General features: G+C 44.9%; 1 protein-coding gene across 1 annotated transcript in view; it reads left to right on the top strand.

The window, feature by feature from the left end:
• The window catches only part of BRD4 (bromodomain containing 4), a 1,872,054-nt gene that overhangs the window by 365,193 nt on the left and 1,482,840 nt on the right, over positions 1-24,021 (top strand). The window lies entirely within an intron of this gene.

Below are 24,021 nucleotides of genomic sequence, written 5' to 3'. Positions count from 1 at the left end.
CAGCAGACCACCCAGGCTTCACTCTCAAGGTACTCACAGGCCTAAGCAGTGGGGGGGGGGGGGCTCCCTCTTCCAAAGCTGGAAGTGGTAAAACACACCCTATAGTAAACTGTCACAATGACTTGACCTTAAACCTTCCAAGCCCTGCTCAACTGACTGTTCCTTTAGGGGGAAAGATCAACCTGCATGCAAAAAACTGGAACTCATTACCCAAGACAAATGGGTTCTAAATACAGTTTCCCAAGGATACAGATTCCACTTCCACTCCTTACCAACCCCAAACAGTTGGCCAGACCTACCTTCAAATCAGTGGGCAGAGGCTCAACAGCAGGTTCTCAGTCTTCTAAGTATCAGGGCTGTTCAACCTGTCCCAAAAGAGAATTGGGGACAAGGTTTTTACTCAAGACTTTTCCTGGTACCCAGAATAGACCATACCTGGCGTCCTATCCTGGACTTGTCTATCCTAAACACCTTTTTGTTAATCCCAAAATTCAGAATGCTAACACTTCATCAGTTGCTTCCCATGCTAGGCAAAATGCCTGGTTGGCAACATTGGATTTAAGACGCTTACCTGCATATCCTAATAAGGGAATCTTGTAGAAAATACCTGTGCTTCAGAGCAGGCTGTATGCACTGTCAGTTCTCTGCACTGCCCTTTGGTTGATCTACTGCGCCCAGGGTATTCACAAAGTGCCTAGCTCCAGTCATTGCATTCTGCAGGCAACAAAATATTCAAATATACCCATACCTGTACGATTTTCTAATTCAGGCAGAAAGCCAGGACATACTATTAAGTATTCTGGCATTTGTAAAGAAACTGCTAAACTCACTGGGGTACACCATAAACAAAAAGAAATCTCAGCTGGTACCCTGCCAACAAATTGTATTCCTGGGAGCAAGCTTGAATACAACATCACAGATGGGCCTACCTCACGCCAGAGAAACAAGTTTATTTGGCAGCCTACTTCAAACAACTGTCCACAAAGACCCAGCTATCTGCAAGGAAAATACTGCAAGCCCTGGGCTTCATGGCCTCTTGCATTCTACTAATTCCATATGCAAGACAGCATATGAGGAAACTACAATGGTATCTAAAACGCCTATGGTGTCAACATTCTCAGGAGCTAGAATCAATGATTCCCATCATTCCTTGTATAAAGACAGAGTTCCTTTGGTGGGCAGAGACCTACCATCACAACAAGGGACTGCCATTCACTCTACCCCCTGCCGCCCACACCCTAACAGACGCATCAGACTATGCATGGTGAGCTCATTTGGCAGGGCAGTGCATTCAGGGCAAATGGAACCCAAGTCAAATGCACCTGAATATCAATTAAAAAGAAATGTTAGCTGTGCAGAATGCTCTGACAGCCTTCAAGGACCACATTCTTCCAGGACAATTATTGGTAAAGACAAACAACACCACCGTTACGTGGTACATGAACAAGCAGGGGGGAACCCACTCATACCCCCTCTGCAGACTAAACATGGCTCTGTGGAACACAGCCTTGAGCTACCAAGTGCACTTACAAGCTGAATTCTTGCCAGACAAGTTAAATATACTGGTAGATGACCTAAGCAGAAATCTCATGGACCCACCCCAATGGAAACTGGAGCCAAAAATATTCAGTATTCTGACAAATGGGGGAGCCCAGCGATAGACCTGTTTGCCTTCCCCCAGAACTACCAGTTGGACAAATTCTGCACAAGGACTCCCCACAGCCAAGCTAGGAAAGTGGATGCCCTGTGTTTTACCCGGAAAAGCCTCTCAATTTATGCCTTTCCCCTCTCTCCCTCCTCTCGAAAGTTTTACTAAAGATCAAACAGGACAAACCAAGGACAGTACTCACTGCACCAGACTGGCCACACCAGCACTGGTGTACCCCCTCTTGTGCAGTATGTCACTACTGGAACCATGGCACCTGCCCCAGACTCCTTCCCTACTGTCCCAGCAGGAGGGCCAGATCCTGTACCCCCAGCTTCAAACCCTGAACCTGGCAGCCTGGCTAATTACCAGATTTCTCCTATACCATCCCTCAGCAAACAAGTGCTGGATGTCATCCTGGAGGCAAGGAGGCCTAGTACTAGAAAATCCTATGCTGAAAAGTGCAAAAGTTTCTGTTCTTGGAACCAGGCTCCGGGGATGGGCACAGCAGTGCCCAGTTTACCGCATATTCTTCAGTACTTGACAGCGATGCTTCACAAGGGCCTTTCCTTCTCTTCCATTAAAATTCATGCATCAGCCATTTCAGCACATAATACTGACCCACCCCTCTTCTCTCACCTCCTAGTCCTGCCTGGGACCTTAACTTTGTATTGGAAAAGCTCACTGTACCTTCTTTTGAGCCAGCTGCAACTGCGGAGTTGAAATTTCTTTCTTGGAAAACAGCCTTCCTTCTAGTCAGCACTTCAGCAAGAAGGGTGTCTGAATTACAGGCCCTTATGGCAGTGGAGCCTTTCATAATCATTCATGCGGACAGGGTGTCCCTCAGGACCAATCCTTCCTTTATACCCAAGGTGGTATCCAGTGTGGCCCTTAATCAGTCCATAGAACAAAGGGGAACAACTACTGCACTCCTTGGACGTGCATAGACAACCTAGATTTTACTTGGACAGGACCAAGGTTCTCAGGAAATCTGAACAGCTGCTAGTTGCCTATGCTGCAGGGGCAGAGGGGAAGGGCATTTCAAAGCAAACCATTTCTAAGTGGATAGGCCATTGCATTCTTTTTTGCTATAAACACCATGGAAAACCTACCCCTCAGGGGATAAGACCCCATTCCACCAGGGCTGCATCTACTTCTACAGCCTTTCTCAGAGATGTTCCTACCAGGGACATCCTAGAAGCTGCTACCTGGAGTTCTGTACATACCTTCACCAAGCATTACCACTTGCCAATTTTTTCTAAATCCAGAGCTGGTTTTGCCACTGCAGTCTTGCAAGGCTAATAGCTAGTCCTAATGCTCAATATCTCCCTTCCTTGGCTTTGGGAATCTACCCAAATGTAATGACTGCAACAGTGAAACATGAAGAACGTAGCAGTTGTGTACACTTACCATAAATGTAGATGTTCGAGTGTATTCACTGTTGCAGTCCTGGTGACCCTCCCTCCAGCCCCCTTTCTTCTATTGGCTATACCTCTCTTCTTGTTTACTATATTAAGCTTTCTGGTGTATTTGCTTTTTGTTGGAGGTGTAACTTTATATTTAATTGCTTCCCATTATGGGGGCACCTGACATCTGGGGCAAGAAAAACTGATGTAATGATGTCGCCTGCATGCTTTATACCCCTGACTACCTGACGTCATGGAAGATGAGACAACTGACGCAGGACCCAAGACTTTGATAATCAGGCTGACTGAGGGCTACCTGCAAATTACCAAATGTAATGACTGCAACAGTGAATACACTCGAACATCTACATTTATGGTAAGTGTACACAACTGTACTTTCTCCATGGTATCCAGCCTACTTATGAATGCCACCATTGCATACATGTCTGTTAGGTCTGAGGTCACTGTGCAGGCCTCAGATGTTCTTCATCTCACATTGCTGCAGTCCTTACACTTGGGTAGTCCGCTGTCCTCGTTCGGCCCGAATATCAAAGTATAAGGCTGACGTCGGTCAAGGCGTATTTGACTGACATCAGGACGTCAGGGTACAAATGCGCATGACCGACGTCATATCCTCAGTCTTTTTTGCCGCATGGTCCGATGCAGAAACAGTATTGCAAGTGCCGGTTGGCGTTCTGAAATTTTTCGTTTTCGGAGTTTCAGACCGAGTCAAAGTTGGCTAAGTACCCCGTTGGGGAATATTTTAGTTTTTTCTTGCCTCAGTGGTTTACCGGATGTCAGAAAAAGTGAATAATTGTATTTCTTGTGGGAAACAGATACCGCATAGAGACTATCATACTTTGTGTATTCCTTGTTTAGGGCCTGAGCATGACGTTGTTGGGTGTCGCTCTTGTGCTAGATTTAATAAGCGCACTATAAAGAGGAGATTAGATTGTGCCAGGTTAGTCTTTGGGAAGCGGTGCAATTATAAAATGCCGTCGGATGCTCCGACGCCCGCTTCTTCGAAGAAGCGCAAGGACAAAGCAGTAAAGCCTAGGCTAGAAGAACCGTCCGTACCGGACGCCGGTTCTTTAGAGGTGTCGGTGGAGCCGGTGGTTCCACCGGAGGTTTCTTTGGGATCCCAGGGAGAGACCTTGTTATTGCAGGATGTGGCCTCTCAGGAGGCAGGCCAGGGTGATGGGGCTTCTCAGGTTACTATACTCCCCTCCCTGCCTAGGGTGGTTAGGCCCTCTCCTTCTGTTTCCAAGGCTTCTCCTGGAGGCAGGCAAGGTTTAGCTTCAGTTGGTGTCACCCCTAGTTCTTTTGGAACTGTGCCCAAGAAGCATATGCTTAAAATGGCAGAAGATTTGATTACTCTGATTAGGGGTTCTTTGCCCCCTCCTGATAAGAGACCTAGGGTGGAGCCTGAGCTAGGGAGTTTTGAGCAGGCTTCGGATGTTTCAGAGTCTTCGGCTGAAGACTTGCAGGAGTACTCTCCTTATTCTGATTCTGATGTGGATGATTCTACTCCTTCTGCTTCTCCTCCTGAGGATTTTTCTTTTTCAGAAACTCTTCATTCCATGAGGGAGCATTTTAAGTGGGAAGGTCAGGACTTCTCTGATTCCAGGAAAAGGCTTAGGGAATTTTTGTTTTTACCCCAGCATAGGCCTTTGGCTATACCTCCTGTTTTGGATGTAGTGGAAGATGTTTTTGCAGAGGCTTCTCTTAATCCTGATTCTCTGCCTCCTGCTCCTGTTAAACTGGATAGGTATTACAGGGTGCCTGAAGCTCATAAGTATCTTTTTAAGAGTCCTAGGGCAGACCCAGAAACTGTTAGCCAGGGGCCTAAAGGTGTTAAGGCTTCTGTTGTCAAGAATCCGGTTCCTGCAGATAAAGAAGCCAGGGCCTTGGATAGATGGGGAAAGAAAGTTTATACTTCTTCCACTCTAGCTATGAGGGCTTTGAATTGCCAGTTTCACATGTTAAAATACCAAAACTATCTCCTTTCACAGTTGAAGTCTAAGGTTGATGCTCTGGCGGAAGGTATTGATTGTAAAGAGTTACAAGATTTAGTACATGTTTCTGAACAGGTGGGTAAGCATTCTTTGCAATGTGGTTTTGATGCTGTACAGGCCTCGTCTAGGGTGGCTGCCACTGGGTCAGTTCTTTGCAGGCACACCTGGCTGAGGGATCAAAATTTATCTGACCATGTTAAAACAAGGATTTTAGATGCTCCTTTACAATCTGATGTGTTGTTTGGTTCTCCTGTTGAGGCAGTTTTAAAGAAAATGGAAGACAAGGCTAAGTCTATGCAGACTGTTAAAGATTTTTTGCAGGTTCAGCCTCCAAAGTTTAGTAGAAATTGGCCTACTAAAGGGTGGACGTATCCTTCTTATGATTCCCAGTCTAGGGGTAGATCTAGACGTGGTAGGGGCAGAGCTCAGGGCTCTTTCAGGCCTAGAACAGGGAGTTCTCCTGCACAGTCTTCAGGTGAGGGCAGGGTCAGTCCTTTCGTAAACAGACCCAATGACCTACCTTTTCGGCTGCCAGAGCCCTCTCGTCTGGCAGCACCTTTGGGAGGAAGGTTGGCACTTTTCAAAGAAAATTGGAGTTTAATTACCCAAGACAGATGGGTATTGGATATCATACACCAAGGTTACAGGTTTTATTTCCATACCTTGCCTCCTTTCAGAGGCATGCCAGACGTTCCTCCTCAACAAAGAATAGAGGCTCACAAGCAAATTTCTCTGTTACTTCAACTAGGGGCCATACAGCCGGTCCCTATGCCAGAAGTGGGCCTAGGATTTTATTCTCGCCTGTTCCTAGTACCAAAGAAGGGGAACACGTGGAGACCAATTTTGGATTTATCTATCCTCAACACTTATCTGGACATCCCCAAGTTCAAAATGTTGACGTTACAACAGCTTTTACCTCTGCTGGGCAAAGATCATTGGATGGTAACTTTGGATCTCAAGGAGGCTTACCTTCATGTTCCTATCAGACTAAGTTGCAGGAAGTATCTGCGTTTCGAGCTGGGACTTCTCACTATCAGTTCTCTGCATTGCCCTTTGGCTTATCTACTGCCCAGAGTATTCACGAAAGTTCTGGCTCCAGTGATAGCTTTCTTCAGGCTAAAAGGAATACAGATCTATCCTTATTTGGATGACTGCCTGATTCTGGCTCAAGGAAGGAAGAGCTTCTTCATCATTTGGAATATGTGATAGCAGTGCTAAGATGCCTGGGGTATTCTGTGAGCGAAATAAAGTCCAGTCTAGTACCCTCTCAGGACATGTGCTTTCTGGGTGTGAGACTGAATACAGCATCCCAGATGGCCTTTTAACCCCGGACAAACAAAAGAGTCTTTCCCTTTACTTCCATCAACTATCTCATCAGTCCGGGCTGACTGCAAGGACAGTCCTTCAAGCCTTAGGGTTCATGGCATCTTGTATTCTGGTGCTTCCCAATGCCAAACTGCATATGAGGAAGCTGCAATGGTATCTCAAAATGTATGGACACAGCACTGCCAGGATCTGGACACTGTCATTCAAATAATACCTTGCATTCAAAAGGAATTTTGTGGTGGGCTCGAATGTCACCTAAACAAGGGACTCTCTGTGACCCGCCAGAGTCGAGTCAGATTTTAACGACAGATGCCTCAGACAAAGCTTGGGGAGCTCATCTAAATGGAAAGTGGATACAAGACAAGTGGCCTGCCAGACTACAACATCTACATATCAACCTGAAGGAGATGTTAGCAGTCCAGTTTGCATTAATAGCTTTCAAGGATTTACTTCTTCCAGGGCAGGTGTTGATTCTAACAGACAACACAACTGTCATGTGGTACATCAACAAGCAAGGGGAACGATTCTTATCCTCTATGCAGGCAAGCAATGATTTTGTGGGAGACTGCTCTCAGTTTACAGCTCAATCTTCAGGCAAGGTTTCTGCCAGGAGCACAGAACTCCTTAGCAGATGTGTTGAGCAGACAATTATGGATCCCCACGAGTGGAAATTGGATCCTCATGTATTTCAGAAATTGACAGTGTCATGGGGAACTCCAGACATAGATCTGTTCGCTTCTCCACTAAACCATCAGCTGCCAAAGTTTTGCACAAAAGGTTTCATCCCACAGCTTGGAAAGTGGATGCTCTTTCTTTCAATTGGAGCAATCTTCATGTGTATGCCTTTCCACCTCTGCCTCTCCTCCCAAAGGTACTTCTAAAGGTCAGACAGGACAAGCCAAGGATGATTTTAATAGCTCCAGATTGGCCTCGACAGCACTGGTACCCATTACTGAGAAGTCTGGCACGGAAGCCTCCATGGCCTTTGCCTTGATTCCACACCTGTTGTCCCAGGAGGACAGTCATTTGCTCAATGTCAAACTTCACTCTCTTCACCTAACAGCCTGGCATATTCTGTTTTGAACCATAGAGGGTCTCAACTTCCACAACAAGTTTTGAATGTGATTTTGGAAGCTAGAAGGCCTAGTACAAGGAAAGTGTACGAGATAAATGGAAGAGATTTTTATTTTGGAGTGCAGCAAAGGATTTTGATGTTTCTGAGCCTAATTTAAGTGTGGCTCTTCAATATCTTACTGAGTTACTGGACAAAGGTTTGTCCTTCTCTTCTATTAAGGTTCATGCTGCAGCAATTTCAGCTCACTATGACTGTGACCCACCATTGTTTTCTCATCCTTTGTTCAAGCAATTTCTTAGATGGGCAAAGAATATAAGACCCCCACGAAGAGCTCCTACTCCTGCTTGGGATCTCAATTTTGTGTTGGAGAAACTCACTCTACAACCTTTTGAGCCTGCAGCTACTACTGAGTTGAAATATTTATCATGGAAGACTGCCTTTTTGTTGGCCATTACCTCTGCAAGAAGGGTTTCTGAATTACAGGCCCTTATGGCGGTTGAGCCTTTCTTAATTTTCCATAAGGATAGGGTATCTTTACGTACTAATCCTTCCTTTATGCCTAAAGTGGTTTCTAGTGTGGCTTTAAACCAAACTATTCATTTGCCTACTTTTTATGCAAATCCCCAAAATAAAGGGGAAAAGATTTTGCACACTTTAGATGTACACAGGCAGTTGCGATATTATTTGGACAGAACTAAGGGGTTCAGGCAGTCTCAGCAGTTGTTTGTTTCTTTTGCTTTGAGTTCTCAGGGCAAGCCTGTGTCAAAACAAACTATTTCTAAGTGGATTGGGTTTTGCATTGCTTTCTGTTATTCCCATCATGGCAAGGAGATTCCAGCTGGGATTAGGCCTCATTCCACTAGGGCTACTGCCACTTCGACAGCCTTTTTGAGGGGAGTGGCAACCAAGGATATTTTGGAGGCAGCTACTTGGAGTTCAGTGCATACTTTCTCTAGGCATTATCACCTGCCACTTTACTCTAAATCCAGGGCTGGTTTTGCCACTGCTGTTTTGCAGCTCCTGCTTCCTTGTAGTTTGGCCATCCTCCCTTACCTCTGCTTTGGGATTCTACCCAAGTGTAAGGACTGCAGCAATGTGAGATGAAGAACATAGTACAGTTTTGTACCTACCATAAATGTAGATGTTCGAAGATCCACATTGCTGCAGTCCAATTTACCCTCCCTCCTTCCCCTCTGTAGTTAGAGGTGGTTGTGTGGGTTGGGTTGTAAATATTGTGTATATTGTATATATTGTACATATAACTAGTGCAAGGGTGGTTGGTTGTTTGTTTGCTGTCTTTTGGTTTTGACCTTTATTTTTAGGGTCTTCTGACATCTGGGGCAAGAAAAGACTGAGGATATGACGTCGGTCATGCGCATTTGTACCCTGACATCCTGATGTCAGTCAAATGCGCCTTGACCGACGTCAGCCTTATACTTTGATATTCGGGCCGAACGAGGACAGCGGACTACCCAAGTGTAAGGACTGCAGCAATGTGGATCTTCGAACATCTACATTTATGGTAGGTACAAAACTGTACTTTTCTGATGTCCTCATGTGGCTCTCTTGGGAGATTTCCTGTCTTTTTTCCAACTGCCGAAGCTACAACTGCACTTGTGGTTGGATGATGACATCCTTTGGTCACCCCTTTAAAATGGACAACCAAACTGAAGCAAATCCCTTCCTTTAGTTTCCCGCCATCTCTGTCCACTTCTTAGACTGACGCCCAAGACCTCCTTAAAGTAGTGTAGCAGTTTATGGCCTTCATGAAATGCAGGAGCCCCCTCATTCTTCCATCTCTGAGGTCTCCCAATCTAATAGGTGCAGGGGAGTAGCCTTTCAGGAAGAGTGAGATTCCTCTAGCTGATAAGATGAGGAATTCTTACTCTGGCCATTTACCACGTCAAACTTACCCAGACTCAAATGACACTCATCACCCCAAGGACCTTTTCTTTGGAGATGCCCTGTATAGAATGGAGGAGGCTTTCAGTTGGGAAGGTAAGCAGTTCTCTCAGGCACAGACCCACTACAGGGAACTGCTAAGATTCATTTCACCCAGACGACTGGCTATTTCTCCAGTGCACGTTGTATTGAATTAAGTCTTTCAGAACATAGATCTATACCCTGACTCTCTAGCCTCTGCTCTGCAGAAACCATATAAGTTTTACAGAGTGCATGAGTTTCACCAGCACCTCTTCAAAAATCCAAACGTTGATCCTTCTGTTGTCTCCACTGAATCCACAGATATACCCAAAGAACCAACAAGATATCCCCTGCCTAATGACGGGGAAAGAATATTACTAGATTTGGGGGAAAAAGCTTACGCCTTTGCCACTCTGGCTGTGAGAGCTTTGAATGGTGGATTCCTTATGCTGAAGTAGCTTGAATCTCAATACAAAATGATAATTAAGGTAGACTCTGTTGTGAAAAGATCCTTATCCAAGGAAATCCAGGAGATAGCCAGAGAAAGTTTACAAATCTCCAGAGTCTCCCTAAAATGTGGCTGTGATGCCTTGGCTGCTTTTTGCAGAGCAGCTGTCGCGTCGGTCATCCACAGACGTGCATGGCTGTGGACCTAGCCCTTATCTGATCAGGTTAAGGCTGAACTACCTGATTTCCCACTGGACAAGGAAATCCTTTTTTGTCCTTTACTTGAAAAAGTTTTGAGAAACCAGACAAAAATAGGAAAGCAAATTAAAACTGTGGAAGAATTTTACTTGTCTCTATCTCTGAGATACAGTAGGAAATACCCTTCAAAAATCTTGGCTTTTTCCACATAGATAAAACAAGGGGAGGCCCCCATAGTAGAAAAGCAGGACAGTCTAGAAGATGGCAGAAAGAACAGTATCTAAAGGGAGTTGGCTTCAAAGATCTCAACATATAAAGAACAACTAACTGTTCTACCCCACCCTCCCTTATCCTTTCCCAGCCTTTGTAAACTTCTAGCAAGAAGACTGTTCTCTTTCCTAACCCAGTGGAAATCCATCAGGGACCAGTAGGTCCTTTTCAGCACTGACAAGGGGGTACTATGTTCAGTTCAGAGAAATACCTGTTTTGGGTATTCCGAAACCACCAAGAGAGCAAGAAAGTCTTACCATCTCTACTCTAGGAGCTATTTCATGGATCCATCCAGCCTGCCCCTCTAAGATAAGAGGGAAAAGGCTCCTACTCTGAGTTTTCTAGTCCCAAGGAAAGAGGGCACTTGGAGGCCCATCTTAGACCTTTCAAAGTTGAACAAGTTTTCTCAGCACCCCAAAGTTCAAAATGATTGTTGCAGAAATTACTGCTCATGATCTTCCAGGACACCTCCATGGCCACCGTAGACCTAAAAGACGCTTAACACCATGTCCCCATAGCAGTCAGTCACAGAAAGTGCCTGTGATTTGCCTGGTCTTCTGTGATACCACATTGCAGAACTCTGGGTTCATAGTCAGGGAAGATCCACGTCAGAGACCATAGATGCCTTACAGATCACTGTAGACTTTTGGAAGGTAGGTCTCGCCCTATATCTTGAAAAAAAAACAAACTCTTCTCCAAACAAGGATCCTCTTTATGGCAGCTGTTCTAGACTCTTGTTCAACAGAAAGCTTCCCTTCCCCAAGATAGGATTGTTTTCTTGACAGGCTACCTGATCAGTCTGTACCAAAGCAGGTGATCACTGCAAGAGAATTCATGATAGTACTGAGGTATGTGGGGTATGCATCCTCCTGATCCCATTTGTAAAGTTGCCAGACGAGGAAACTTTTCTGAAGAATGGGAGCACTGTTATCACACATTTTATAGAAACCAATCCCTGGCAGTCATACTGCCTCTCCTCCCATGTGTGAAAAAGGAACTCCTGTGGTGGAAGAACACTATGAAAGAACCAAGGGCAAATGAGCAGACAAGACCATTACCATGGACAATTCAGATACAGCTTGGGGGAACCAACTTAGGTTCCCTGAAGGTACAGGGCATTTCGTTCCCTCAGCAGAGGAAGATGCATATAAATCGAAAGGAGTTACTAACCGTCTTCATAGCCATAAGTCTTTCAGCAAAACTTAAACCTAGGAACACTGCAAATCTGAACAGACAACACCACAATTATGTTGTACATAAACAAGTAGAAACTTTGCCTTACTCCCTGTGTAGCCTGGCCAGAAAAATCTGGATGCTGGTTCAAGAGATAAGGGTTGGCCTTCATAGTCTCTTGTGTTCCAGACCTGAGCATTATCCCAGCGGATTTTGTAAGTAGGGACCTTCTAGACCCCCCCCCCTTCCAAGAATGGATTTTGAAAAGAAAGGTCATCTTTGATCTGAATGTACAGTGGGGGATCCCCTCAATAGATCTATTTGTGTCTCTCAACAAGTAACTACAGAAGTTCTGCTTCAAAACACAACAGATAGGAGCTTGGAAAATAAATGCAGTTTCCTTCACACAGACAAGCTGGTCACTGTATGTATTCCACCCTTGCCTGCGATTCCCAGGATACCAACAAAAGTCAGGGTGGACCAGACCCAGCATGATCCCTGTGGCCTAGGCAACACTGGTTCTTCCCCTCCTGACTTTGTGAGGGGAGATTCCATACCCTACCGCAGGAGACAGATCCTTCGACTTGGCTGAGGAGCTTGGGTCTTCCATCCTATCTAGCAATCCTCAAGTTGACCACTTGGAGGATGGTTTTTGACACCCGAAGATTGCATCCTATACCAAGTTTGTGCTCCCCCTTCTAAGGAAAACAAGAAAGCCCAATACCAGGAAATATCTGGCAAAATAGAGGTTTTCTGTTTGGAGTCACAGCAATGACACTAACCCTTCTCAAGCAGACATCAGCTCAGTCTTGCTGTATCTATCAGGCCTCTTTAGACTAGGGCTTTCGTATTTCAACATTAAGGTACATGCATCTGCAATAGCTACTTGGCCGCACAGTGATCCACCTATCTATCCCCCCCACACACACACACACACACAAAGCTTTTCCTAAAAGGAGTGATTCACTTGAGACTAACCGGAAGGAGCCCCATTTTGGCATTGGATCTAAATTGTGTTGGAAAAGCTACCCTCTCCTTGACCTTGCTGCCACTGTCTCTTTAAAGATTCTCACTTGGAACACCACCTTCTTTACAGTTGCTGCATGAGCTAGGAGAGCTTGAGCTACAAGTCTTCATGTGGAAAGAACCTTTCACTGTCTTCCACAGGGATAGGATCTTTCTCAGACCGAACCCAGTCCTTATGCCTATAGTGGTATCAGAGCTTACTTTTAAACCAGGCTGTCCACCTACCAGTCTTCTACCAAAATCCATCAATAAGGACAGAGCAAGTCTTCCACTCTTTGGATGCTACAGGCAGATAATGTGCTATCTAGATAGGATATAGTCATTTTAGAGCAGAATGGTTGCTAGTGGATGTTGCAAAGGGTAAGTGTGGCAAGCCTGTTTCCAAACAAACCATCTCAAAGTGGACGTCTAACTGCATTAAGTTCTGTTTGCAGCATTTAAAGGATTTACCTGGTCATATTAAAGCCCACTCCCAGACATTGGTTGACTGCCAGTGCTTTTCTCAAAGAAGTTCCCACCCAGGTAATCCTAACTGCAGCCGCATGGAACTCATTGTGTACCTTTACAAAACATAATAGGCAATGTCTCCTGGGCTAGAGCAGCTATCGCTTCTACCGTCCTTCAAAATTTTATTTCCTAATGTTATTTAGATGACCCATCACCCAATTTTTTGCTTTGGGAGTCCTGCCAGGAATCAGTACAACACTGGCTACAAAGAACATAGTACAGTTGTGTCCCACTAAACTTAATTGTAAGTGTTCCAGTAAGTCAGTGTTGCAGTACTGCTCCCAACCTCCAAGCCCCTCTGTCTGCTCACCATTTGTCTCCCCTTTGCTGGGTACAGAGGGTAGAGAAGTTTTCTGGTGGTGGTCCTCTTATTTCTATAATCCCCTCTGCCTCCTATGATTTTTCCTCCTCATCGCTTAAATTCAATCAGCTGGGGATGTTGTGCTTTCCTCTGGCATTAGACTGCTCGTTAATTGCAGAGAAGGACCTAAAGATGGAGTCTACCTATGCACTACTTATACTTTGATGTCCAGATGTCAGTTTTTGGATGTCTGTCTGCTAAGGATGATGTAAAGCCTCTCCATATCAGGCTGGTCATGGACTTCTGCGTGGCAGGAAGACCCAAGAATCAATTCTGCAGCATTGATTTATTGATCTACAGTTATGGTAAGTGGGACACAACTGTACTTTTTCACTGTGCTGTCCATTGTGCTTCGTATGTGTTAAAATTGCACAGTCAAATTGGTTCATTTTGCAGTGTGTCTCCTTTTTCCAGTCAGAAAATTACCCATTGGGGTTTTCCCCCTAATGCTTAAAAAGGTCAACAGTTACTTGAAGTGACTCTTCTAATTTTTACAACTTTGCTATATTTCACACACAACCTCTCAAATGTAGGGCAAAGGTGTTATCTTCATATGGAGTCTTCCATTTTTCTTCCCCTAGTAGCTTCACAACCCACAGCTACCGTTGAGTCTTTATAAACACCAGCTTCTACTAGTGTCATTTGGAAGAAATGGAAAGACAAGAAAATAAAAATTCAAGGACTCTGAAGTTTCCGAAAAGCTGCAGCTCCAGTTTTCTAAGTTGACCGATGACTCAGGTGGGGTGCCTTTAAAACTCCCTGGTCCACTGATTCCTAGGCATGAACCCTCTGGGGCTACCCGTCAGGAGGCCACCATGGTTTCTGACTTGCCTATGACTGGTTACCTTGATACTGATGTTGGTCAGGTCTGAGGTCACTCCTCAAGCCTCTGCTGCTGATGTTAGGTTGTGGTTCTTGGAGACACCCTGTCTACCTCTTCTACTAAAACTTTCACTGAAGTCCTAGTCAGACTGCAGTCTTATGTCATTCCTTCTAAGCGGACTCCTAAACTGAAGTGAAAGTTTTTTCTTCGCCTATGTCCTCAGCCACTTCAACTTAGGCTAATGTCCAAGACCACCTAAAAATAGTGTGAAATCCAGGGATCCCTCCCACAGGTAATGTGAGAAGCCTTGTCATCTAAAAGAGGCAGGGAGTTGGCCATTCACGAACATTGACTCCTCAAGCTCAGAAGATGAGGGGGAGTTGTCCTATTCTGGGGGAACTTTCATCACAAACTTATCCACATAAGCAGCAAGCAATCCTGAAAATACAGGAGGCTGCATCCAGACCAGTCGCACAAAACAGGGAGCTCCAAAGTGCCCACACAATGCAGAGACCAACTGTGAGTAATTTTAACCCCAGCCCCAATTACCTCTACACCTCTTTCCCTCTAAACCTCTGGTTGGAAGGTATCCCAAATTGACCGGTAGAACGGGGGAGCCTCTTACCACCTATCCTCTGGGAACTACTTCACCAAAGATCCATTCAGCCTGTTCCTCTAACTCAGATGGGAAAAGGCTTCTACTCAAGTATGTGTTTCTAGTTTCAAGAAAGGAGGGTACCTGGAGGCCCATGTTGGACCATCCGGAATTATACAAGATGTCCTTCAAGGATGCATCTGCAGTCCTAACATATGGGTTGTCCTGCCTCAGGCAGCCCCTCGGTCGGCCGGATTCCAAAGTCTGGGTCTGGCCTCGGCTGATGTCGCACTTCACCCGACGTCATAGCTGCTGTCAGTTGGGTATAAAGGCATCAGCCGACGCCATTTTCCTCAGTCTTTCTTGCCGCGCGGTGCCCGAAGCAGAAGCTGTTAGCAAGTGCTGGTCGGTCAGAACCAGAGATTACTACTACCGAAGACTTCTAAAAAGCTAAGTACCCCGTTGGGGACTCTTTCTTGCCTCAGCCAATGTCAGAAAAAGTAAATAACTGTTTAACTTGTGGGAAACAAATACCTCATAAGGATTTCCACTCTTACTGCCTTCCTTGCTTAGGCCCAGACCACGACGTAGCAGCTTGTTTAGCCTGCGCTTTCTTCAACCGACGGACACTTAGGCGTCGGTCGGAGTTTGCAGAGGAGTTTTTCGGCCCCGCTTTTGCTTACAACATGCCGTCTGCGACTCCGACTTCACAATTAGCTAAAAAGCGTAAGGAAAAGGACCGACACTTGCGGTCCGCGGTTTCGGCTGAAACCACGGTTAAGCCAACCGCGAGTGTCTCGGTTTCGGCTGAAACAGTCCATGGTTCTTCCTTCGGCCGAAAGCATGCCTACTACAGCCGAGGCCTCACTCAGCATGGCTGAATCTGCTACTGAAATTCCACCTGCAGTTGCAGGTTCTCAGGATTTATCAGATATTATTCCTTTAGACATATCGACTCCTGCACGTGGAGCTGCTAGGCCCCCTGCATCTATGTCTATCGAGGCTTTATCTAGGGCTAAAGCAGCTAAATCTTCTAAGGCCTTGCCTACTAAAACCCCCTCACACAGGCCTACCTGTAGCTCACAAATGCTCAGCCTGGCAGAGGATCTCATTTCTTTGATCAGGGGATCCCAACCTCACCCTGACAGGGCCTCTCATCCCCCTCCAGAGAAGAGGCCTAGAGCAGAGCCCCCTGAGCCACTTTCAACAGATTATTCCTCGGATGATTCAGAAAACTCAAATCCTCCAGAAGGCCCTTATTCTCCATATGAGGACTCTGATGCAGAAGAATCCATTCCTTCTGCCTCTCCTCCTGAGGAATTTTCTTTTGGGGAAACCTTGCATGCTATGAGAGAGCAATTTCAATGGCAGGGCCAGGATTTTTCAGATTCAAGGAAAAGGCTAAGGACCTTTTTACATTTACCACAGCATAGGCCTTTAGCCATTCCTCCAGTACTAACAGTTGTAGATGATGCATTTAATGATGCTTGTACTGCCCCTGACTCCCTTCCCCCGGCCCCTGCTAAACCCGACAGATACCACAGGGTCCCGGACACACACTATCACTTGTATAAGGTTCCTATTGCAGATCCTGAAACTATTTCACAGGGTCCCAAAGCTGTAGCAGCTGCCAAAAACCCCCTCCCCTCTGAAAGAGAATCGAGAGCATTAGAGAGATGGGGTAAAAAAGTTTATACTTCTGCTACGCTTTCGGCTAGGGCCTTAAACTGTCAATTCTACATGATTCAGTATCAGGAATTTGTTAGATCAGCTAAATAAAAAACTGTCTTCTCCTGATCCTATAGACCGTAAGTCACTTCAGGATTTGGTACATAACACTCAGCAGGTCAGTAACCACTCCTTAAAATGCGGCTATGATGCACTGGAGGCTTCCTTTAGATCAGCTATGACTGGTACAGTGATCAGAAGGCATGCATGGTTAAAAGAGCAATCCTTACCAGACCATGTTAAGTCCAAGCTCCTAGATGCTCCCATGGAGAAACAAAGTTTGTTTGGCTCCCCTGCACAGCAAGTGTTAAAGAAGGTGGAAGAAAAAGCAAAATCTGTTCAAACAGTCAAGGATTTCTTACAGGTCCAGCCTCCAAGGTTTAGTAGAAATTGGCCTTCGAAGAATTGGTCCTTTCCAGACACCTCCAGAGCACAGAGAGGCAGAAATAGGCGCCCAAGAGGAAGAGGTCAATCCAGAGGTGCCTACAGGGGACGTCAGTGGCAGCCTAACAACCAGAGAAGTACTGCCACAGATCCAGCTACTACCACTTCCACAGGACAGTCACAATGACTTGGCTCTGATACCGCCTACCAGGGAACAACTGGAAGCATCCTTAGGCGGAAAGCTAGCCTTATTTTCAGTAAACTGGCATTGCATTACAGGAGACAAATGGATTTTACAGACAATAGACAAAGGCTACAGGTTCCACTTCCATACTCTACCAAGAAAGAGAGGAATGCCAAACCTGCCACCAAACCAAAAAACAAACGCTCTAGAACAAATCAACCACTTACTAAAGATGAGAGCTATAGAAAAGGTACCGTCTATGGAACAAGGACAAGGATTTTACTCCAGACTTTTCCTGGTACCAAGAAAAGAAAACCAATGGAGACCTATTCTCGACCTGTCCGCTCTGAACACATATCTCATTGTTCCAAAATTCAAAATGCTGACCCTACAGCAACTTCTTCCCATGCTGGGCAAAGAGTCTTGGCTAGTGACTCTAGATCTCAAGGAGGCATACCTGCACGTCCCTATACGACCAGATTGCAGAAGATACCTAAGATTTCTTGCAGGATCAGAGCATTATCAATTCTCAGCATTGCCCTTTGGCTTATCTACTGCGCCCAGAGTATTCACGAATTGCCTGGCAAATTGCTCATTGCAGGCTTCAGGGAATTCAAATTTATCCATACCTGGACGACTGCCTGATACAAGCGGACAACAAGATCAAATTAACAAAAGATTTGGAAAAGGTTATTCACCTACTGCAATCCCTGGGATACACAGTCAACAAATAAAAGTCAAGGCTGGTACCATCCCAAAGGATAACATTCTTGGGTGCAGAACTGGACACATCAAATCAAATGGCATTTCTCACAGCAGAAAAGCAAAAGCAACTACCACTCTATTTCATGGCATTAACAACGCAGAACCAGCTTACAGCAAGAAAAGTCCTGCAAGCCCTGGGGTACATGGCATCTTGCATAATATTGATTCCACATGCCAGACTACATATGAGGAAGTTGCAATGGTACCTAAGGAATTTATGGTCTCAGCACAAGCACAGCCTAGAAACCCAAATTCCAATAATTCCATGCCTGAAGCAAGAATTCATGTGGTGGGCTCAGGCCTGTCAGTTGAACAGAGGGCTACCTTTCCACAAACCTCACCCAAGTCAGACTATCACCACAGACGCCTCAGACCTCGGATGGGGGGCACACATGGTGAACAAGTGTATACAAGGCCTATGGACACAAGACCAGCTGAACCTACACATAAATCAAAAAGAGATGCTGGCAGTGAAACAGGCAATTCAGACATTCAGACCGTTTCTTCAACAGGGTCACTTGCTGATAAGGACGGACAACACCACAGTCATGTGGTATATCAACAAACAGGGAGGCACACACTCATATCCTCTATGCCGGATGGCAATGGACCTGTGGAGTGTGGCCCTGAACCTCAACATTCAGCTCCAGGCCACATTTGTGCCAGGAAAAGAAAATGTATTAGCAGACACCTTAAGCAGAACTACCACGGATGCCCACGAATGGATGCTGCATCCAGACATCTTCAAAACCATAACAAAGAAATGGGGGCTACCAGACATAGACCTGTTCGCATCCCCACACAACCACCAATTGAGGAAATTCTGCACAAGGACATACCACCCTCTTGCTTGGAAGGTGGACTCCCTATCCTTCAGTTGGGAAAACCTGACAGCATATGCATTCCCACCTCTTCCTTTGATGCACAAAGTGCTACTGAAGATCAAAGAAGATCACCCAAGGATCATCCTGATAGCTCCAGACTGGCCGAGGCAGCATTGGTACCCGCTACTGAGGAGTATGTCTCGGACACACGCATGGCCTCTACCTCTAGTCCCTTTACTGCTAACGCAGAACAACTTCAAGGTCCTGCATCCAAACTTGAAAACTCTGCAGCTAGCTGCTTGGAATATTACATAAAGCAAAATAACCCAGATTTATCTCAGAGGGTTAAAGACATTATCCTGGAGGCTCGCAGACCCTCAACAAGGAAAACTTATTCAGCCAAATGGAAAAGATACCTCATTTGGAGTGCAGCAAGAGGAGAAAATGTATCCTTAGCAAACATCGCTAACATCATGGAATATTTAGCAGAACTTTTCCACAATGGCTTGTCTTACTCCTCCATTAAGATTCATGCATCAGCAATTTCAGCAGAATACAACATGGATCCTCCAGTCTTCTCACATCCTCTACTCAGGCAGTTTCTGAGAGGAATTAAAAATGTAAAGCCTCCAAGGAAGCCACCTTTGCCTACATGGGACCTTAACTTTGTACTGGAGAAGTTAACACTTCCCCCTTTTGAACCAGCAGCAGCAGCAGAATTACAGTTCTTATCTTGGAAAACTGCTTTCCTGCTTGCAATCACTTCAGCAAGAAGGGTTTCTGAATTACAGGCTTTAATGGCAATACAGCCCTTCCTTATCTTCCATCAGGATAGAGTGTCTTTGAGAACTAACCCTACTTTTATGCCAAAGGTAGTCTCCAGAGTATCATTGAACCAAGCAATCCACCTACCAACATTCTTCCCCAACCCACAGAACAGGGGGGAAAGACTACTACATACCTTGGATGTGCACAGGCAATTGCGCTACTATCTGGACAGAACCAGGAACAATAGAAAAACTAACCAGCTTCTGGTAGCATATGCAACAGGTATGGAAGGAAAAGCAATTTCAAAACAGACAATCTCAAAATGGATAGGAAATTGCATTAGATTTTGTTACTCTTTTCATGGAAAGACAACTCCAGAAAACTCAGACCTCACTCCAGAAGAGCTACAGCCACTACTACAGCTTTCTTACGAGGAGTGGCTACCAAAAACATTTTAGAGGCTGCTACTTTGAGCTCCGTGCATACATTTGCCAAGCATTATAATCTACCTTTATACTCCAGATCCCGGGCAGGTTTTGCAACTGCTGTTTTGCAAGGGATCTTAACTACACCATAATCATCTTGGTGCCTCCTCCCCCAGTTTGGCTATGGTATTCTACCCATATGTTAGGACTGCAGATGCATCCTTGAAGGACATAGTACAGTTTTGTACCTACCATAAATGTAGATGTCCGAGAGGTATGCATCTGCAGTCAGGATTACCCACCCTCCTTCCCCTCTGTGGTACTCCTAGGGTATTTGCCCATCTTGTAGCTAGCTGGGGGAATCTATTATGGTGTATTTGTTTGTATATATGTATATACATGTTTATTTTTGTTTGCTCTCTACTGTTTGGAATCATTTGCATTTATCCAAATTTAGCCTTCCTAGAGGGCACCTGGCATCTGGGGCAAGAAACACTGAGAAAAATGGCGTCGGCTGATGCCTTTATACCCAATTGACAGCAGCTATGACGGGTGAAGTGCGACATCAGCCGAGGCCAGACCCAGACTTTGGAATCCGGCCGACCGAGGGGCTGCCTGAGGCAGGACAACCCATATGTTAGGACTGCAGATGCATACCTCTCGGACATCTACATTTATGGTAGGTACAAAACTGTACTTTTCTCAATATCCCAAAATTCAGAATGCTTACTTTTCCAAAGTTACTTCACATGATCTTCCAAGACACCTTCATGCTCACTCTAGAACAAAAGAATGCTTACCTCCACATTCCCATTGTAGACAGTTGAAGAAAATACCCAGGATTTGAAATAACAGGGTCTTGTCCCAGAGTCTTCACAAAATGCTTAGCTCTTCTGATACCAAAATTGCAGAACTCTGGGAGTTCATACTTACCCTTACTTAGATGATTGCTGTGGAATTTCCCTGAATGAAACCGAGACCATGGTTGCATTCCAGGTCTCACACAGTGCTTTCAGAATGGTCTAATACTAAATCTTAGTCACAAACTCTTCCTCAAACAAGGATCCTCTTTCAGGGACCCCTGACAGATTCAGCCCAACAGAAGTCTTTCCTTCACCAGGACAACATATCTTTTGTGACGCACTCCCTGACCATATATAACACACCAACGTGGTGCTCCTGCGGGCCGAATGGTAACTCTAAATATCGAAGCCAACTCCGATAAAACAATTAAGGTGAGCGCTTTCATGGTAAAACACCGCTTTATCAGACAACCCAATTAAAGCATCATGCATTTTTATATTCAAATCAGCCAATGAAAATCACATAATTATTACAAATCTTAAACTCTTAAAGTGCCGAAACACAAAAAAAATCATATGAACCAACATAAAACTGTTAAGTCATAGTAAAAAAATGTCAGTGCTTCAATGACCTTTCTCTTAAAATGGTTTCAATGAAACCATACCATTAATACCAGGGAAGCAGTCTGCCTTAAAGAAAAGAATCCATTTCCGCTTAGATTTCTGTCCTGTTTTTAAAGTTGCCTCCTCTCAGACTTTCGTATATTATTTCTAACAAAAAATTTAAAATAATGCTGTGCATTATTAGACTCTACATGTTTAAATAGTGCACTAGTTTTTTTTTTTTTTTATTTCTAATATCACTTAGATGTTCAAGCACACGATCTCTCAAACAGCAGTTTGTCTTCCCAATGTAATAAACATTACAGTATGTGCAAAAAGCATAGTAAACTAAATTCATAGGTATGGGACGTTCCCTTGTAGGAAGTGTAGTGCATGCAAACACATTTGTACAGGTAGCCAGTTTGTACATCCTGTGCAGAAGTGCACAGTAGATTTTCCTTATGCTGACTGTACTACAAAGAATTTAGTTAAGGAAAAAGCAGGAAAAAGACCAGTAATACTATAAAATTAGTGAATAAATGTGGGATTGGAAGACAATCCGTTACATTTGTGAAATACTGCTTTACAAGAAAAACTAGAAAGGGTGAACATTTAATTTTAAGCTTGTGGGGACTGGAAAACATATACCCACTTCACGTCCGTTAATGTTTGGAAGGACATTAAAGGGAAGGGAAAAACAAAGTAACAAAATAAAACCATTTTTTAATGAATGTCAAATAAATAAGTTGTATATTTTATAGTAAAGCATTTTCAGTTCTTGCTGTATAGGATAAAAATACTAAAGTAAGCAAGTGCCTTTTTTCTTTTTCTGTTTTAAAAAATACAGACGTTACAGTGGGGAAAGAAATGAACAGCTGGACAAAAGCACGCTTAATATGTTGTCATCTTGGGTTGTTAAAGTGGGGAATGAAGTGTAAAAGTGCATTGATTATAGTATACTGTAAGCCACGTAGAGTTGATGTTTTCTATTACTTTGCCAAGGTGAATGTCTGGGTTAGGGCACTTGGCTTAATCTAAATTTTGTGTGTGTAAGCTAGTAAATAAGAGAACACTGAATGTAATGAAAAGATGTCCTTCAAGGATGCATCTGCAGTCCTAACATATGGGTTGTCCTGCCTCAGGCAGCCCTTCGGTCGGCCGGATTCCAAAGTCTGGGTCTGGCCTCGGCTGATGTCGCACTTCACCCGACGTCATAGCTGCTGTGAATTGGGTATAAAGGCATCAGCCGACGCCATTTTCCCCAGTCTTTCTTGCCGCGCGGTGCCCGAAGCAGAAGCTGTTCGCAAGTGCCGGTCGGTCAGTCAGATCCAGAGATTTCTACTACCGAAGACTTCTAAAAAGCTAAGTACCCCGTTGGGGACTCTTTCTTGCCTCAGCCGATGTCAGAAAAAGTAAATAATTGTTTAACTTGTGGGAAACTGCCTTCCTTGCTTAGGCCCAGACCACGACGTATCAGCTTGTCTAGCCTGTGCTTCCTTCAACCGACGGACACTTAGACGTCGGTCGGAGTTTGCAGAGGAGTTTTTTGGTCCCGCTTTTGCTTACAAAATGCCGTCGGAGACTCCGACTTCAGAATTAGCTAAAAAGCGTAAGGAAAAGGACCGACACCCGCGGTCCGTGGTTTCGGCTGAAACCACAGTTAAGCCAACCGCGAGTGTCTCTGTTTCGGCTGAAACAGAGTCCTCGGTTCTTCCTTCGGCCGAAAGCATGCCTCCGATAGCCGAGGCCTCACAGAGCATGGCTGAATCTACTACTGAAATTTCCCCTGCTGTAGCAGGCACCCAGGACTTATCAGATACTATTCCTTTAGACATATCTACTCCTGCACATGGAGCTGCTAGGCCCCCTGCATCTATGTCTATCAAGGCTTTTTCTAGGGCTAAAGCAGCTAAATCTTCTAAGGCCTTGCCTGTTAAAACCCCCTCACACAGGCCTACCTCTAGTTCCCAAATGCTCAGCCTGGCTGAGGATCTCATTTCTTTGATCAGGGGATCCCAACCTCACCCAGACAGGGCCTCTCAACCCCCTCCAGAGAAGAGGCCTAGAACAGAGCCCCCGGATACTGTTTCTACAGACTATTCCTCGGATGATTCAGAAAACTCAGACCCTCCAGAAGGCCCATATTCTCCATATGAGGATTCTGATGCAGAAGACTCCATTCCCTTCTGCCTCTCCTCCTGAGGAATTTTCTTTTGGGGAAACCTTGCATGCTATGAGAGAGCATTTTCAATGGCAGGGCCAGGATTTTTCAGATTCAAGGAAAAGGCTAAGGACCTTTTTACATTTACCACAGCATAGGCCTTTAGCCATTCCTCCAGTACTAACAGTTGTTGATGATGCATATAATGATGCCTGTACTGCCCCTGACTCTCTTCCTCCGGCCCCTGCCAAGCCCGACAGATATTACAGGGTCCCGGACACACACTTTCACTTGTATAAGGCTCCTATTGCAGATCCTGAAAACATTTCACAGGGCCCCAAAGCTGTAGCAGCTGCCTCTGCCAAAAACCCCCTCCCCTCTGAAAGAGAATCTAGAGCATTAGAGAGATGGGGTAAAAAAGTTTATACTTCTGCTACTCTTTCGGCCAGGGCCTTAAACTGTCAATTCCACATGATTCAGTATCAGGAATTTCTGTTAGACCAGCTAAATAAAAAACTGTCCTCTCCTGAACCTATAGACCGTAAGTCCCTTCAGGATTTGGTTCATAACACTCAGCAGGTCAGTA

Source organism: Protopterus annectens, chromosome 9.part0, assembly GCF_019279795.1.
Source record: "Protopterus annectens isolate FY-2018-M chromosome 9.part0, PAN1.0, whole genome shotgun sequence".
NCBI lineage: Eukaryota > Metazoa > Chordata > Ceratodontiformes > Protopteridae > Protopterus > Protopterus annectens.
Note: the sequence above shows the minus strand (reverse complement) of the source record. Positions and strands in the feature narration are given on the sequence as shown.